Genomic DNA, 18,230 nt, shown 5'->3' with positions numbered 1-18,230 from the left:
ATCCCATGAGTGCTGCAGAATTTCATTGTTTTGAATAGCATATGTTTCATATGTATCATCTGTAAATTGTTCTCATCCAGTATCTTAGTCTTAAAACAACATCTGTTCAGTCTGCTTCCCTTTGCCCACAGAAATAGCAGACTTCTACATGGCTGTGATTTTTATGACACATCCATTTTATAAGCTCAAGAAATGCTGCTACTGAGGAAATCAAAAGTCAAGTTGTTGGTCCCAGAGCATTACCTGCATTGGACTGAACATCATGTAACTTTCAGTTACACCTGGGAAACAGAGTAGCATGCCTTTCATCCTTTGGCATTCAGTGTCTGTAGCAGAAAGGGCCTGTCTAACCAGTGAGAAGTGCTTTAATCATTTTGCATATATGATACTATGTTAATACTGTATAAAACCTGATAGACCAGAATATTAACTATCAAGTTGGTTCATGTGTGCTGCAGCACTCTTCAGCTCTTGTAAATAGCTTAACTGAAACACTGCATCAGAACTGTTGCTGTGTTACAGTAGTTTGGCCTTCGGGTGAGGGTGGGTTTCTTAATTTCCATGCAGAATCATGTTATGGTACTAAAAACTGGTGGACTTGCGCCACTTCTGTTTTCTTTGCCATGCTCCTCAACGCGCTCTTTACAACTTCAAAATTAGTTTCACTTGCAATGTTTGTTCTTACACATTCTGTTAATCCTTAAAGCTCAGGCTTTTTGGCTCTAAGCTCCCCCAACAAACTCAGAATATCCTATGAAAATGCTTGTACCTTGTTAGTTTTCTAGTCAGCCAACACCCTTGTTTTCTTCTCTTGTTCTATTTTATACATATGCATTTACATTAGTTAGCCTTGGAGTCTATTAAATGTCCTCTCGGAACTCATGAATTTCCTGCATCTCCCTTTTCTGAGCGTAGGAATCTCATTTTCCATACACACATCCTTACCCTTATTGTGCACAAGGGGGGGAAAACTTATTTGTGTGTTCAGGAAGGTATTAAGTAACCTTGTATTGTTTTCATATTTTTCCTTATGTGTCCCTTGAAAACATACAGTAATTAATTCTCCATACAAATTCCAGGAACTATTACTCACTGCTTGGCAATTTGAGGTGTGTCCCCGTCTCCATGAACACTAGAGGATGGCTTCTTGTAAACTTTCTTTCACGCGCATATTGTTTAAGCCTGTTTGGAAACTGAACTGGCTTTGTTTTATTTAATTTTTAAATATGTAATCGTATAAATCCATAAACTCATTCAGGAAGAATTTAGGGAAAAGTGTAAATCATGTTGGTTTATATCGTGTTTTTCAGCCTTGGGGTCAGGACCCCACGTGGGGTTGCCAGGAATTCAAATGGGGTCGCCTGAAATTTCTAGTAATTGATAAAAATAAAAACGTACTATTAAAAATTATGGTGAGTTGACAGAGACAATCACAATACATAAAAGACATGACAAACTCTGAGTCTGACACTGAAGCACTGTGGTTCTGTTTATCTGTCAAATTATCATTGTGGTCGGTTTCAGATGCTGCGGCTCTTTCATAATTCATAGTTTGAGTTATGTTTGCTCAGTATTAATTGTCAGCCTTGTAAATAAAAGCTGGACTGACTGTACATATCCTGACCAAGGAAAATAGAATTCTCACTTTGTGCAGTAATGTACACCTGGTTTTTCTGCCTCCATCCACAATAATATGCATTATATAGACTAAATGTCATCTAAAATTAACATTTATTTGCAACATAGTATAGCAAACTATTACATGATCAAAAACAAATTAATTTCAGTAAAAAAAGTCTCAGTTTTGAATTACTGGGGTTGCCAGAAAGTTGTGATGTTAAAATGGGGTCACAAGCCAAAAAAGGTTGGGAACTACTGGTTTATATTGTCTGTTTGGTGTGTCGTCACTGCCTGCCACAAGGCAGGGTGTTACCAGGTGTGCCTGAGTGCTTTTTCTGAAGCTGCTGATTTAGCTGTTTACTTCACTTGAGGAGAGAATCAGTTTGCATATTGGACCAAACTAAATTCTCTGTATGTAATAAGTACGGTTGTCATTAATAGTGCTTAAGAGTCAAGTGTATAGCTTACTGGTACTAAGCAACATTTTTTCATACAGATAACATTTTATTCATTATTGGCTAAGTTCTAATCCATGGATGAATTAACATTCTATAACAGCACATTCAAGAATTTGCACCATTTTTGTCTTTTCACTGCAGGGGAAGTGACAATGATGGGTTTTGTGGATGCAATAATACTAGTGTCAGGGTTTTTCTTACATAGAGATTTATGAAAGCAACAGCTGCTAAAATGCTGGCAAATCTTTTATTTGATGGTGAGATGTAAACTGGCTGATGTCCGTGTGGTCAGATGTCCAGCTGATCTAAAGTCAGTGTAGCCCAGCAGTACCAGTGCATTCCCTTTTGAATAATAACTAGGGGTGTAAGAAATATCGGTTCTGCAATATATCGCGATATTTCATTTCACAATACTGTATCGATATTAAAAAGTACTGTATTGATGTTTTAGGTATTTATTCAAATGCAGATATTGTGGAGGTTCATTTTTGTTTTTTCTTTTTTGTTTATATTTTATTTATTATTATTTAGCACTCTTATTAAATAACAGTAGTTCCTTTGTTGGGATTGCACAAAAATAATGTTCTGATGTTAGTTCTGAACTAATAGAATATGAACATTCGAACAAGATCTTAAACTGTAATGTCTGTAAAACATAATTTCAGTTTGAACACAGGAACATTTTGTGATATAACATTAGATCCTGTTCTGATCAAATAAAAATGTGTTTAGTATTTGTGCATATTTCTGTTGTAATTAAATTCTTCCAGGAAATAATCTTTTAAAAAAGAAACAAAACTATAATAAAAAATGGCCTTTTTAACAGTATTATGATATCTCGTGATATATCGTGATATGTTATACGTGATAGGTATATATGTGATTTGCATCGTATCGCCAGATTTTTGCCAATACACAGCCCTAATAATAACCTGGTGCCTTGACCTCTCCTTCCTAGCATGAACTGAGCTGATCTATTTTCAGCTTGTAAAGTCCATGTTCAGGTACATGTTTGGTTCTGTGTGTGTTTTTTATAAAGCAGTGTGAGGCTCTTAATGAACTGAACATGTACAGTCAAACCCTGTGCATTGTGTTTAAGTGTATTGTTCGAGTAAAAATGGTGTTTTTTTTTTTTAACGTCATGTAACATTTTCTGCTTGGGTTAGTTATTGATGTATGGTTGTTTTTGACCTGTGAAACTGATGTTTACAGTCAGCGGTGTTGTGCTGACCACAGTACAAAGCCTGCGCCCAGAGTTCCAGAGCATCAGAGCTGAAAAACAGAGCTCAGCATTCACTCAGTCAGGGACGGTGAGCAGCTGAGTGGATCAGTGGCCCCAGCAGCGGTACACCAGGAGCCGCTGAACCCTACTGACCCCCTAGTCACACACAAACCACAAACATAATAAGCGGTCCATATTAACTCCTGTGCGCAATGGCCACACCAGTCATTATTTACGTGGTCAGTTAGAATATATGAGACATACATGGCAGTTGTATGTAGCTTTGGATAAAACATGTATCTCTGAGTGGGTGTTCAATTGTAAGCTGTGGTTTTGTCACAGTAGTGTGGACGTTGTGGTTTTCTGAGGAGCTCAGAACTCTTGAACTAAACCTTAGTGCTTATTTTAAGGATATTGTATTGCTTTTTTCAGTCTTTCCTACGTTGAAATGGTAGACATAGTGGGATCATACTTCTACATGCACTGCAGCAGTGTGTATCTTTCTGGTCAGTTTACACACACTTTTCTAATCTTCACAGCATCCATTTTCTGACTGGCACATAAATTAAAACCATTTGTTCCACCAACTTTTAACTCTGCCACACTTATCATAAACATTAGGCTGCTTGCTTTTGAATGATGGTCTAGTCTAATGTTAAGACATTCCGTTATGTAACCATGAAAGTATTTCCAGAGATGAAGAAACATGATTTTGATATTAAAAAAAGAAGAAGTGATACTGTGGTAATTGCTTTGTACCAGCCAAGGACCAATTGCATAACTGTGTGTACAAAAGCTATGTTTGCAGGGATTTGCAGTTATGGAACAGTTTGTAGAAGCAGTGCTGTCTTTGGGCACAGGGGCTAGTGTTTTTTTTTGTTTGTTCGTTTTTGTTCTAAAGTGCTGTAGTCGGGTTGTACCATTCTCTGTTGTGGATTACCATCAATCATCAAGTGCCACATCATTACAAATGTTATCTCTTGACACTTTACATTTAGAGCTGGTCTAAACCAGAGAGACTAAAAAGAGAAACAAAAAAGAGAGTAAGAGGGGGAGAGAGGGGTTTGGGGCAGTGCAAACTTGATTCAAATTTGAAGGAGCTTTTATTTGGCCTCGTACTTGTTCTCAGCTTTGGGCCATTCTTTGCCCTCCTATTCAGATTCTTTAGTCTTTCTTTGCAAGAACACGTGAATTTTTTTCTAATGAGATTTATATAGATGGCAGTACAATGTCCAAAGTACCTGTGTGGTAATTTGAAAAAAAATCTGTAAACCTGAAACTTTCAGTCAAGTCAAATTAGCATCTAGTTAGATCTCAGAGGCACTCTTTAAACTGAATGTGTAATGACGTATTAACAAAACATGGCTTTGTCAGTTAAAAATAATGAACTGCTGCATTCCTGACAGTAAAAGTTAATTTTGCTTTATCTGAGACTGAAGACAAAAAAAACCCTCACATGAAGTCACCTCATGTACCGCTATTTAATAAAGAACAAAAACAGTTATGTTAATACTTGCTCTATAAATGTATCAGAATTTGCTTTTTGTTAGGATGGAAAATTGGTAAAAGTGTTGTTTAGGACCTGGTTTTCAAGCTAAGTCATCAGTCATAGTACCAGTATCAAACCATTTGACCAATACCCATCCTTACCACCACCAAAGTTACCAGTGCATGACAGAACATACAAGTGTGTATGCAGTGATGAGGGTAGTTTTGTCATCTTCCCTCTGATTTTCATACAAGAGACAACGGTGGATAAATGACTTAAACTAATTCACCAAAATATAAGCTGAAACCTAATAATATTTCTCCAGTTTAAAAGGAAACACTGTTAAGTTACATTTCTATTTTTTTTCTCTCATTCAGGCGTACGAGCGCCGGTTTCCTACTTGCCACCTTATCCCCATGTTTGTGGCAAGTGACGTAGTGGATGAGGAGACCAGTGAAGATGGTAGCACCCACAGGATAGAGCGCCGCTGTGCCCTGGATATGGATGCCCCACGCCTTCTCAAAAGGGTATGTACAAGTCAAACCATCACCTTATTGCTTAACAGTCGTTATGTGATGTGGCTATGGCAACATAGTTTTGTAACGAGCTGTTTGTCTGGTTCACAGATTGCAGGCGTGGACTATGTCTACTTTATCCAGAAAAACACATTAAACCGAAAGGAGGACATTGCACATCGAGTCTCACAATGAAACCTTCTCTAACCGGGTCATCATCCATGAGACCTGCTGCTATTCGGTCAGTATTGTACAAGTTCAGGCTGTTATCTAAGGCCTCGGTCACAAAGATTCTTACAAATGATGGGTTTGTAAGAATCAGTCAAAATTAGTCAAAACGGTCATATTAGATCACAAATCACACTGCTGTATAAATATGCGGGGAAATCACTGACCTGCACTTTTAAACATAATAAAAATTAGGCGTCATAATAAGACACCAAATAAAGAAATTTGAATGGTAGAAGGTATAATTTAAACAAAGATACACAAAAATAATAGAGAGAACTGAACGTTAAAATGTCCACAAACATATGCGTTGTTCTTAGGTTGTTCCTAAGGCATTTGTTAGGGCGCCCTACAAAAGGGGATTTCATAGTGTGTTCGTAGAAAATCAAGATCACACACCTGTCTACAAACGTAGGAACAGTTTACGAACTCTCCATTCTTATAAGGCTGCCTTGAGAAGGTTGTACAAAGTTGTCCTTAAATTGTTCGCACGGTGTTCGTAGCTGTTCGTAATGACATTTGTGACTGAGGCATTAGTTGCAACACATGAATAGGTACATTTTTTTGTACCAGCAGCTTGGAGAAGAACTCAAACTCTGACTCTTTTTGTGTCATATTAAACCCAGGGATTTCAAGAGAAACGCAAATCTACACGGGCAAATGATCAAACACATCATTTAGCAGCTGAGTGTTAAGCTGCTGCCAGCACACCCATGTTAATGTGTGCGCCTCTAATCTCTCTCCTGCTTTCCTGCAGAGAAACCATGTGTAGACCAGCACTGAGTGTGATGCTTGCTATCTCAGCTCATCTCTCTGTGAATTATTCAGTCCCCTCTGAGTATGGCTCATGCCCTCAAATACTTATCCCAAACCAGCATGCCTGCCCTGGTTTTTGACATCCAGCTTCTGTGCACCGTAGTCTTAACTCTGACTTCAGATCTGCCTGTTCATGAATGGATGTTCTCTGAGTTAATGAGGTCAAGCATGTTGTGTTAACCTCCAACTGTGCTAAATTTAGTTCTCAGGCACCACAGAAATTGTTATTGTGTCATTTAGCAAACTGTGCTAACAGTAACTTGAATGGACAGCTCAGACTGAGCTAATGGACCCGTTTAAAACTGAAATACTTGGGTAGTCAAGGGTAGTGACGCAACCAGTACATTGATTTTAGAAGGCTTTTAACTCATGACTTTTTTCAAAATATAATAATATACTGTATAAAGTGACCTGCTGTATATTGAGTCAGTTATAGCTGTAAGTGTTCACGTGAAACATGTGACATGGACAGACTGACACACTGCTAACGTTGTACACAGTCTGTGTGTGTCATTATCAAGTGAAACTGAGTTTGGTTACCATAGTAACTAGGTCATCTGATTTCTGTGTGTGTATACAGTATATACAGTATTTTCCAATGTATTCACAGGTTCACCCTGAGAATGAGGAGTGGACTTGCTTTGAGCAGACCGCCAGCCTGGATATCAAGTCGTTCTTCGGTTTTGAGAGCACAGTAGAAAAGATTGCGATGAAGCAGTACGCCAGCAGTATCAAAAAGGTTGGCTGCACCGAAGCATTGCATTCACTGAACACAACACAATATTTTGCATTCATTTTGCATATGTTCTTTTTGGTTGCTCAGAAATCATCATTTCTTAATAGCTGCATAGCTACAGAATAACAGGTGTTGTATTAATAATGCATCAGTGTATTGTGTGAAAAGAGTGGTGAAGCTTGCTGTTTTTTTGACGAATGAGTCAGTCTGTCTCACACTTTTATGGGATAAATAAGCTTGTGTAATCAATGCATGTGGACAGGGGTCTTTTAGTATGGACGCAGTGACTCATCTGTCTTTATTTAGGGTGAATGTGGGCAATGCTAAGTGCATTTCTTTTATTTTTTTATTTCATGTACTGAGAGCTTTCCAAAGAAATGTATATAAGTGGTTATAATTATCATAGTGTCAGCTCTCCAGGTTCTAATTAATAATTCATAATTCCACTCTAATCCTCTCCTTAATCTCTCTTTTTAGGGCTCTCTGTATTTGAAATGAGTTTATTACAACTTAGTTTTCCTAATGCGTCTGCTCAAACACCAAATTTCTTCCTTTATGTCTCTCACAGGGAAAGGAAATCATTGAGTTTTACCTGAAGGAGCTTGAAGACGAAGGGATCATCCACGTGCCACGCTGGACTCCCTCCTCCCTTCCCTTGGCTCTCCCCAGACCAACCAGTCTCTACAAGCCCACCTGTTCTTCCCAAGCTTCTGGTGTCACCTACGGTTTCTATCCCACTTCCTGCCGATGCCAAGGACAGCGCCTCGCAGGATGCCAAGCAGGACAGCGTTGCACTTCAGTCAGACAGTCTTACTGAGATCCTGGCTGGAACACCTGAAGGTTTGATCCAACCACAGTTCTTACATGGTTTATATAACTATGACAGTACGCTTTCTGGCAAAGCAAAAATGAGTATTCAGTCAGTTGAATGACAGCTTGTTGTAAATGTGTTTAAATTTGTAGTATATATGTACGTGTTCTACGTCACGTTTTAGTTCCTGAATTCTGTTAATTGCTGATGTTTTTCTATGATGCAGACAAGCTGGATGCTGACTATATAAACGTTATCTTGGCGACCTCACCCCCCTGCAGGAGAGCTGTCTGATCAGACTTCGTAAATGGCTGCAGGAGACGCACAAGGGAAAGGTGATCTACAGTTTTTATTTATCATTTCTTGGAATTAAATAAAGTAACTGCACTTAAAAATTTCCTATCACTCTCTAGATTCCTAAAGATGACACATCCTGCGCTTCTTACGTGCTCGGGACTTCAACATGGACAAAGCGCGGGAAATTCTGTGCCAGTCGCTGACTTGGAGAAGCAGCACCAGTGGACTACCTGCTGGAGACCTGGACCTCACCACAGGTTCTTCAACTACTACCCGGAGGCTGGCACCACCATGACAGAGGTAAATCAACATGGCACATACTCATGTTTCTATGCTGCATGAGTCCACTTGGCATTAGAGCCCAACCGACTGATCTGCCGGCTGATTAATCGGGCCGATTATAGCTTATCACCGATTAATCAATCGCCAATATGTAACCGATTTATTAATTTTTGCTGTGGAGATTCTGTCGTTCGCTGCTCCTGTTTGTGTGTGCTGCCTGGAGAGTTAGAGGAACAGTAAAGCCTGTCAGTTTCACTTTCACTTCTGCTTGGACAATCATGCTATCACCACCCCACACACGCACACACAATAACAGAATCACGGACCGATACACCCCCCCCGTTCTGACTAGGATGCACCGCTAATCCCCCCCGCTCCGCCACCCCCTGTCCGAAAATCACACACACACACACCTTCACACACACACACACACTAATTATTTTTGTGATTGCATAGTTTGCTTTGTAGTTGGACTCATTAACGGTAGGTGTTGCTTACATTTTAAAGAATGATTTACCAAACAATTTTTATGTCACTACTTATAAAATATAGACTCACATCTTTTTCAAAAGTCTGCTCTCCCCAGCATAAAAACTACCACATCTACAACCCTGGTTCCCCACAGGTCACAGACTACTCTAATATCAGACTATTATACAGCGTTTGAAAGTCGTAAATTATCTGTGTGAGATAAACAAATTTATGCAACTGTTAATCCACCTGTCCACAATTATCTAATATAAGATTATTATATCCTGTGTAGATCAATGTTCTTATTTCATATATCGGCCAATATATATCGGTTATTGGCCAATATTGGATATCAGCTGATATTTGGATATGGCTTTTTTGAGCCCCTTGTATCGGTATCAGCATCAGCCCTAAAAATCCCATATCGGTCGGCTCTACTTGGCATAGACTCTCTGTGTGCTCTTAACTTGAAGCAAACGTCAGCTCTCTAGTTTCTGACAAGGTTATGTTACACACACCTCATCAATGTATATCAGTCTTACCTAAAGGACCCAAAGGAATCAACTGTGGGAGTAAATTAAACAGGAGACCATTATGTCAGCACTCTTTGATTACACATCTAACTCGTGGTACTGGCATGCCTGTTTGTCTCTATTTTTCGGAGAACATCTCTTTGATATGTCTTAAGTGGGTAAAGATTTTCTGTCAAAACTTAACAAGATGTCACAAAACACTCAGTTTTTAGCAGTTGTCATGTATGTCATCCTTATCATAAACAACATACAAGACTCAGAAAAGGTGGAGGAGAAATAAACTGATTTCTGTAACATTACAGCAAATAGACTGTAATACGAATTAAGCTTATTGTTGAAATGTAAGCAAAATGGCAGGAAAATATACATGAAAGTTAAATGAAAACATGGCTCATGAATGTTGAAAAATCTCATAAAATAAAAGAAAATAAGCAAATCATTTCCTCTCTGATATGCTCTGTACTGTCTGTACTCACAGAGTCGTGGGAGATAGCAAGAAAAGCAACACTCTCATGCCATCCATTTAAAAAAAAGTGACAGTTTGTACTCAATACTGGTGATGTAGTCATTCCCGACATCCCACGTAGCGCAAAGTGCAATATATGTGAGATATCACACAACTCTTAATGACAGTGCATTAGCACCACTGTACCCTGAGCCCAATCCTAACTATAACCCTAAAACCAAGTCTTAACCATCAGGTTCGGATGATCAGCTGAAATGTCCCACATTTATTAAAACTTGTTAACATAATGACTCAAATACATGTATACACACATTTTGTTTGTTTTCCTTAGCTGTCATATCATATTTCATTGGCTTTTATGTCACCACATCAGTGTGCAAATAGTTTACTCATATCTTTGCGCAAGTATTTGTGTGGAATGAATGGGGAAGACATAAAAGCATTCTTCATTGTACCCACTCAGTTATTGTCTTACACAACAGTGCATAACCAGTGCAGCTCTTTCTATTTTCTATGTACCATTACACAGTGTACAGTAAATACTGCAATTGATCCTGTAAATATTGCTTTATTTTTCCTTTAGATGGACGCCCTTTGTACATCCTGAGGCTGGGCCAGATGGACACCAAAGGACTGGTCCGTGCCCTTGGGGAAGAGTCTCTCCTCAGACATGTAAGTTTTAGTTCAATCCACATTCATGTATGCAACTGTGTCCCCATCAGTCTAGTTCTTTACATTTATAGGTCAGGTACTTAACGACTGGATTACAGATTAGGTAATGAATGTACACAGGCATTACCAGACAAATGTGTTAATACCAGGATGTCTACAGTACAGTACTTAAAAATAACCATCTTATCATCTTACCATTTCATTAGTTCACTAAAAGCTTGAAAGGTGAAATCACGGCACACCACCGAGTTCATGTTTGTCATTTAAGGTGCTGTCTATCAATGAGGAAGGTCTGAGACGCTGTGAAGAGAACACCAAGGTGTTTGGCCGACCCATCAGGTAAAAACCTTGAGGACAGATCAGCTAATGCATTTTATCCATTGGTTAAAGCTCAGAAATCAACTGGCAGCAGCTCAGATAATTTGGTGTGACAAAAATGTATTTTTATTAGGGCTGTCAAAATTAATGCATTACCAATTACAGATTAATCCATCATTATGATTAATCTGATTGAAAATTTTAACACAACCCTCTGAATGTGTCTGGCTGCGCATTTCGGCAGTTTGTCCAAGTAGAGTTACTGTTGCACATGCGCAAATGGACAGTTGATCTGGTAGTGACAGGCCAGAACCAACCCATAAAGATGGAAGACGGTAAACAGCACGTTGGCCCTCTGGATGGAAATATGAGGACAAAAAACAAAAAAACAAAACAAGACCTAACAGTTGTTTCAAGTTGTTTTGTTGAAACGGTTGGTGTTTAATAAACACATTAAGTTCATATATATTCCCTTCTTTCTTGAGTCTGTTTGCTCATGCAAATGAAACACAATTATATAGATTAAAATGAATATTTAATCGTGATTAATCAAATTAATCTACAGCAACCCTGTGATTAATCTGATTAAAAATTTTATTTGTTTGACAACACTAAAACTTTGTTTTTATTTCCTCACACAAAAATACAGAAACATAGGAACAAGATTTAACAAAAAAGGTGTGTGCAAGGGTGTGGTAGAAACCTATAAAGGCTTGTGAAGTTAGAAACATATCAGTAAAGTAAGTGTGGTTTAAACATTACAGTAGAAGATCAATCAATCACATTTTGTTTATATAGTGCCACATCATAACAAAAATTATCTCAGTGAGACAGGAAACAGCGGAAAAATTGAAGAAAAACAAACAGTGAGTAGCTGGAGTTTACAGAGTGCACGTCGGTTGTTTTCCTTTTCCTTTCGTGATTTATGTTTAACTGCGTATTTTTACCACTTCCTGTTCTGCGACTCATTAGGGTTCAGTTCAGCAGTGGTAGTCTGGACACAGGTGTCCATACACCCACCATTATTAAGTCCAGTGGAGTATCTCTGCCAAATAGGAGGAATGCAGTGGATCTTTTCTGTGTGCACTGATTCAGAGGAGAGAGAGAACGCAAGCTCACAGAGATGGTATCTGTAAAGTGTCAGCTCTCTCCAACCAGAGGAGGTGGCTGGGATGCAAGCCATGCAGGAAGGCATGTGAACTATGAATGGCAGTCACGTCAGCACTTTCCCCCAGAATAGATAGAGGAAGAGAGAAGATGAAGGGGAGGGGGGGGTCAGAAGGGAGTCCATAATTAGCAAGCATTGCCTTCACCACATAAGCATCCTTTCAGCATGACAGGTGCTAAGTGGTCAGAAAGAGGCTGTAGCCGTGTTTTGTGTGAGTGTGTGTTTGTGGGCTTTTATCAGTGCTAATCCTCTGACTGTCTCCTCTGTAGCTGTTGGACATGTCTGGTAGATCTGGAAGGTCTGAACATGCGTCACCTATGGCGACCAGGAGTTAAGGCACTGCTGAGGATCATCGAGGTCGTGGAGGCGAACTACCCAGAGACTCTGGGACGGCTGCTTATCTTAAGCTCCCAGAGTGTTCCCTGTTCTCTGGACACTGGTGAGAAGCAAAACAAAGAGCATGACCATATTAATAACGAATGCTCCTGTAGAGAGCCCCTAATACTGCTTGAGTTTAGTAAATGCACATTCAAGCAACAGCAACAGATTTCCCATAAACCATCCAGGACATGAACACCTGGCCGTCAGAGAAAAGAACAACATTCATCTCAGTGCCTTTTGAATTTCAAACCTGTCAATTTCTTGCATCTACTAAAACAAAGGTAGCTAACAGCATCACAAAAAGAGGTGGTCTTGATCCAAATCAAACTGGAAATGGAAGAAGTTAAAAATGAGCTGAAATAACAGCATACCGACCGCAGACACACAGATGTCCATAAACTAGTCAGTGGCAGGTACGGGGACAAGCAGCGTATGAAGATGATGATTGGAGGACATTGTTTCATATAGTATGGCAGTAAAACTAGTGTAGAGAATGAAAAAGCAAAACCTTGTTTTAGACTTTAGGGCAGTGGTTTCCAACCTTTTTTGGCTCATAACCCCATTTTAACATCACAAATTTTTGGCAGCCCCAGATATTTCAAAATGGAGACTGTTTTTTTGCTAAAATTAATTGGTTTTTGATTATGTAATAGTTTGCTATATTATGTTGAAAATAACGGTTAATTTTAGAGAACGTTTAGTCTATATAATGTATATTATTAAGGACAGAGGCAGAAAAGCCAGGTGTAGATTACTGCACAAAGGGAAAATTGGATTTTTGTTGGTCAGTCCAGCTTGGATTTACAAGGCTGACAATTAATACTCAACAAACAATAACTCAGACTATGAATTATGAAAGAGCTGCAGCATCTGAAACCGACCACAATGAACATTTGACAGATAAACGGAACCACAGTGCTTCAGTTTCACAACCACAGTTTGGCATGTCTGTTATGGATTAGGATTTTCTCTGTCAACTCACCATAGATTTTTTATTTGTACATTTTTTAAATATTTTTTTTTTATCAATTGCTAGAAATTTCAATTCTAGGCGATCCCACGTGGGTCTCGACCCCAAGGTTAAAAACACTGTATTAGGGTGTGAAAATATCAGCATATTCATTTGTGTGTGCTGGTGGTGTCATTTTTGTTTCAGAAAATAGCAATCTACACAAAAATAAAATGAACTAATTAAAGTATTAACTAAAGCAACACTCATTCAAATGAATGGTTTGATTATGACAGCAGTACCAGTCTCTAACCTTTATCTACCTCCACCTAGGTAAGTCCATTTATTGATGAAAACACCCGCAAGAAGTTCCTGATTTATGCAGGCAATGACTACCAAGGCCCTGGAGGGCTGGTAGATTACATAGACAAGGAAATCATCCCGGACTTCCTCGGAGGAGAGTGTATGGTGAGTGCCTGAGGACGGTTTGAATCTGTACATTACCATTTGAGCATATGATTAATGTCTGAAAGTGCACATTCTGGGATATATAACCACCAACTTTGAGATGTCCTTTACTGACCCAGAGCTCCATATCTGAATATCTGTGTGTATGATGTGCATGCTTTTTTTGGTCTGTTTTCTGCAGTGTGAGGTACCAGAAGGCGGCCTGGTTCCCAAGTCCATGTACCGCACGGCTGAGGAACTCGAGAATGAAGACGTCCGTCTGTGGACCGAAACGATCTACCAGAGCGCCAGCATCTTCAAAGGAGCTCCACATGAGGTGAGACAGAAAACCCTAGAGGTAGCAAAATTAGGAGGAAAGATGAAACCTGTGTTGATGAATGAAATGAGTTAAGTAGGGCAGGGCAGCAGAGAGTGTGGTGCAGTACAGCTCCTGTCAGTTTTAGTGAAACCTCTGCCATCTAGTGGTTGTACATTATAAACAACTTTTGGTACTTGATGAACGTAGATGTGGTCTGGTGTTTGATTTTAAACACAATGTTTTTGATTTAATATTTTCGAGCCCATTGTCTGCCAAAGATAGGAAAGTTCCTTTCTTATCTAACTGGGGTTGAAGTATAGTTGTGGAAAAAATTAAGGGACCTTTTTGTTTGGGTAAATTAAATTTACATTTACTTCAGAAACTACTGACCACATTGTCATGTAGAACATTTAAAGAAAAGCAAAAAAAAAAAGACAAGTGCTTAAAATCATAACAGTATTAAGTGTTTCCAGAGCTTTGTGGTGGACTCCCACTGATTTGGAGTTACAGCTATCAGGTTCTTGGTATGCTCTCCACCAACACCCAACATTCACTTGATTGTATGAAATTATCATATATAGGAAATTATCTTCACTTTCCTGCTGCTGCATTCACAACAGATCGTTGAAAATGTATAAATGACAACTACAGTGAAAAGTAAAACCACCTGCACCAACATTTACATACGTAAAGAGAAATAATCTGCCTTTGTATTGTTTCTAATATGAATTCATCTGCCACCATCTACTGTTTTAATTAAAATAAGGACAACAGAGTTTTACATCTGTTCACCTAAATTTTAGTAAATTGGTGTTTGGTGATTTGGTGTTTGGTTATTGTTGACCTTTGGCCTTTGGTCACTCCTGGGGCAAAAGTACAAACTGCTCAGCTTTACTTTAGGAACCCTGACCACCCATCCTCCACATGTTCAGTGAGGTTCAGTTCTGTTAACAGGAAGTGGCTTCTTATGTTTTCCTGAGCTACATGCAAGTGCTGTACAGCATTTATTAGGAATGCCAGTTTTCAGGAGTGGGAAGCTAAAAGCCAATAAGCTCTCTTTATGGTCATGTATCAAAGAAAAGATAAGAAAAGAAAAGAAGGAAAATAAATGTTAAATGTTTCTACCTTTTACTGTTTTTTTTTCTTTTTGCTTACTTTCACGTCTTCATCTCTTCTCCTCAGCTTCTGATCGAGATCATCGATGCCTCCTCTGTTATCACCTGGGACTTTGACGTGTGCAAAGGTGACGTGGTTTTCAACATCTATCACTCCAAGCGAGCCCCCCAAGCACCACGTAAAGACCCCCTGGGAGCCCACGGCATCACTTCACCAGGAGGCAACAATGTTCAGCTCATCGACAAGTCGTGGACACTGGGTCAAGATTACAGCATGGTGGAGTCTCCCCTCACCTGCAAGGAGGGAGAGAGTGTTCAGGTGAGCACTGAACATGAGATTTGGTGATGGTTTCTATTTCAGGGAGCTAATTTTCGATTTTTAAACTGGAAATATTGAAGTTTAGGGGAAAAACTGAAACTCAAAATCATAAAAACTTAGATTTTCTTATGTTTTTTAGGACACTTTCATGCCAACCTTGTGTGATCCCCATCTTGGTCCAGAGCAGGTTTCACATCTGCAAATTTGGTTTAGATGAAACTGAAAAGTCCAAAAGTCTGCACCAAACATCAGGCCTGTGGTTTCACCCAAAAGAGGAGGTCTCATTCCAGATCAACCTGTACCATTCTTTGACTCATTCACGGCATTTTTGGACAGTTCAGAGTTTTCAAACAAATTACAGAAAGTTATATGTAGTGAACTGCATTTAATAAAAGTACAACAGCAAATGAAAGAAGTAAGAGTCTGCTTCAGGTTCTGCCTGTTCAAAGGAAGTTTGTCCTTTCACTGTCACCAAGTATTGGCTTGTGGAGGATTCTGTTCGTGTCTGTGAATTGGTTTAATATTCTGGTTTAGACCAGCTCTAAATGGAAAGTGTCATGTAGGGATGTAACAATATGAAAATTTCATATCATGGTTATTGTGACCACAATTATCACAGTTATCATTATTATCGTGGTATTGTTGAAATTGTGCTCAAAATGTTCAAAAAGTACTAATATACACACTGAAATAATTTAACCAAGTTGTATTTAAAAAAAAAAAAATAAAATAAAATTTTATTTTTATTTTAAAAATGTGTAAATGTCTCCAGTCCAGCCCTGATGGGGAGATGACCAAACATAATGTCCACATGCTGATCAGGATCTTCTTCTGGATCCGGGAACTTATGCAAAATTTAACATGGGCTCTTATGGGGAAAACATTTCAATCGTCTTTTCTCCAAAACTCCAGTTCTGATTGACTTCAAACTTGGTATACAGCTTCTGTGATGATGTCAACACAAGGTATTGAAATTATTTCCATCCGGATCTGATTCTGGATTTGGTGCGACTTTGAAAAATTTTCCCATCATAAGATAGGAAGTGGATTGATATAATAAATCAGTATCAATGATATCAAGTTGGAATGTGAATTTTTTACGGATCTGATTGGAATATGACCAAAACATGGACTATTTCTGTAATAGAATAAATACACAGAACTGGGTGATAATAAATGACATCTGGATACATTTCCCAAAGCTTTTAATTTGGCCGGTAAGATACAGGGCCATTGGTCCTATTTTTAAGGTTAATGTATACTGTGTATTGTCCCTGTCTAAATAAATAAATAAATCAAAATCCTCTCCTCAGGGCTCTCATATTACCCGGTGCCAGGCTTCTACATCCTCCAGTGGAAATTCCACAACATGCCTGCTTGCTCTGCAACCCCGCCGCGAGTGGACGATGTGCTGGCCACCCTGCAGGTGTCCTCACACAAGTGTAAAGTCATGTATTACACAGAGGTGCTGGGTTCGGAGGACTTCAGGTTGGTAACAGTGTGTGTGTCAGTGACAGACTTCTGTGGTCCTGCTTCATTTGTGATCTCTTTGTATGTGTCCATATTTTTGCCATTTTAGTTCAAGTGTTGTACTATAAATGAGTAGAATATTTTGATTTGAATCATTCTCCCTTTACGACTGCTCATTTTCACTCCGGTCTTCTTTCAGTTTTCCCTCTCTCCAACCTACCACGTAGTACCACGTATGACTTATTTGATATTGAATGAGTAAAATCGGTAATGTTGCTAAAACTGCAGAGTAAGAGCATCATGAATTCCCCGGAACCACTTTTGAAATGTGGATGCTTCTGTCCCTCTGAGACTTTTAATTCAGCTTTTTCTGTCCAATTCGCCCATAACCCACTTCTCCTCCCCCCTCCCCTTCCCCCTCCTCCTGCTCTGTCTTCTTCCTGTGAAGAACGGCTTGCTGTGATGTGCAGAGTTTGTAAGTGGCTCAGTGTTTGCCCCTTTTCCTTTAGCACTAGCTCATTGCCATCGTTGCTTTCGGCTGCTAATTTGAACACCCACTTCCATGGCAGTCACATTTCTGATTCAGCAAAAAGATGCTTGTTTGCATCTGTTCTTGCTTTTTGGCTTTTGTTAGCTCTGCCTAAAAGGATGCTGTGGTCATACCTTGGTGTTTTTTTTTATCACAGTGTATAACCCGATGTTTGCACTGAGGCTGCGGCCTAACTACCTACTTCAGGGGTGTCAAACTCATTTCAGTTCAGTTCCACATTCAGCTCAATTTGATGTGAAGTGGGCCGAACCAGTAAAATAATAACATAACAATATATAAATAATGTCAACTCCAAACTTTTCTCTGTGTTTTAGAGCAAAAAAGTAAATTTACATTATGAAAAGGTTTACATCTACAAACTATCCTTTCTAACATTGTGAATAACATGAACAAACTGAGAAAAATAAGTGTAATTTTAACAATATCGTGCTTCAGTTGATCATTTAACAGGTGCAATATTCTTAAAACTACACTTATTCTTTTAGACATTTCAGGTTGTTCACATTTTTATTGGCGAAATTATACTTTGTTTTAGTGTAAATACATGAAAATACTTACATTTACAAAGAGAAAAAATT

The 18,230-nt window shown here is 38.9% G+C and overlaps 1 pseudogene; it reads left to right on the top strand.

The window, feature by feature from the left end:
- The window catches only part of LOC115425430 (SEC14-like protein 1), a 36,548-nt pseudogene extending 18,956 nt beyond the window's left edge, over positions 1-17,592 (top strand).
- The last annotated feature ends 638 nt before the right edge of the window (positions 17,593-18,230 follow it).

Source organism: Sphaeramia orbicularis, chromosome 1, assembly GCF_902148855.1.
Source record: "Sphaeramia orbicularis chromosome 1, fSphaOr1.1, whole genome shotgun sequence".
Taxonomy (NCBI): domain Eukaryota; kingdom Metazoa; phylum Chordata; class Actinopteri; order Kurtiformes; family Apogonidae; genus Sphaeramia; species Sphaeramia orbicularis.
The sequence above is the reverse complement of the archived record's forward strand: the minus strand, read 5'-3'. Positions and strand labels throughout refer to the sequence as shown.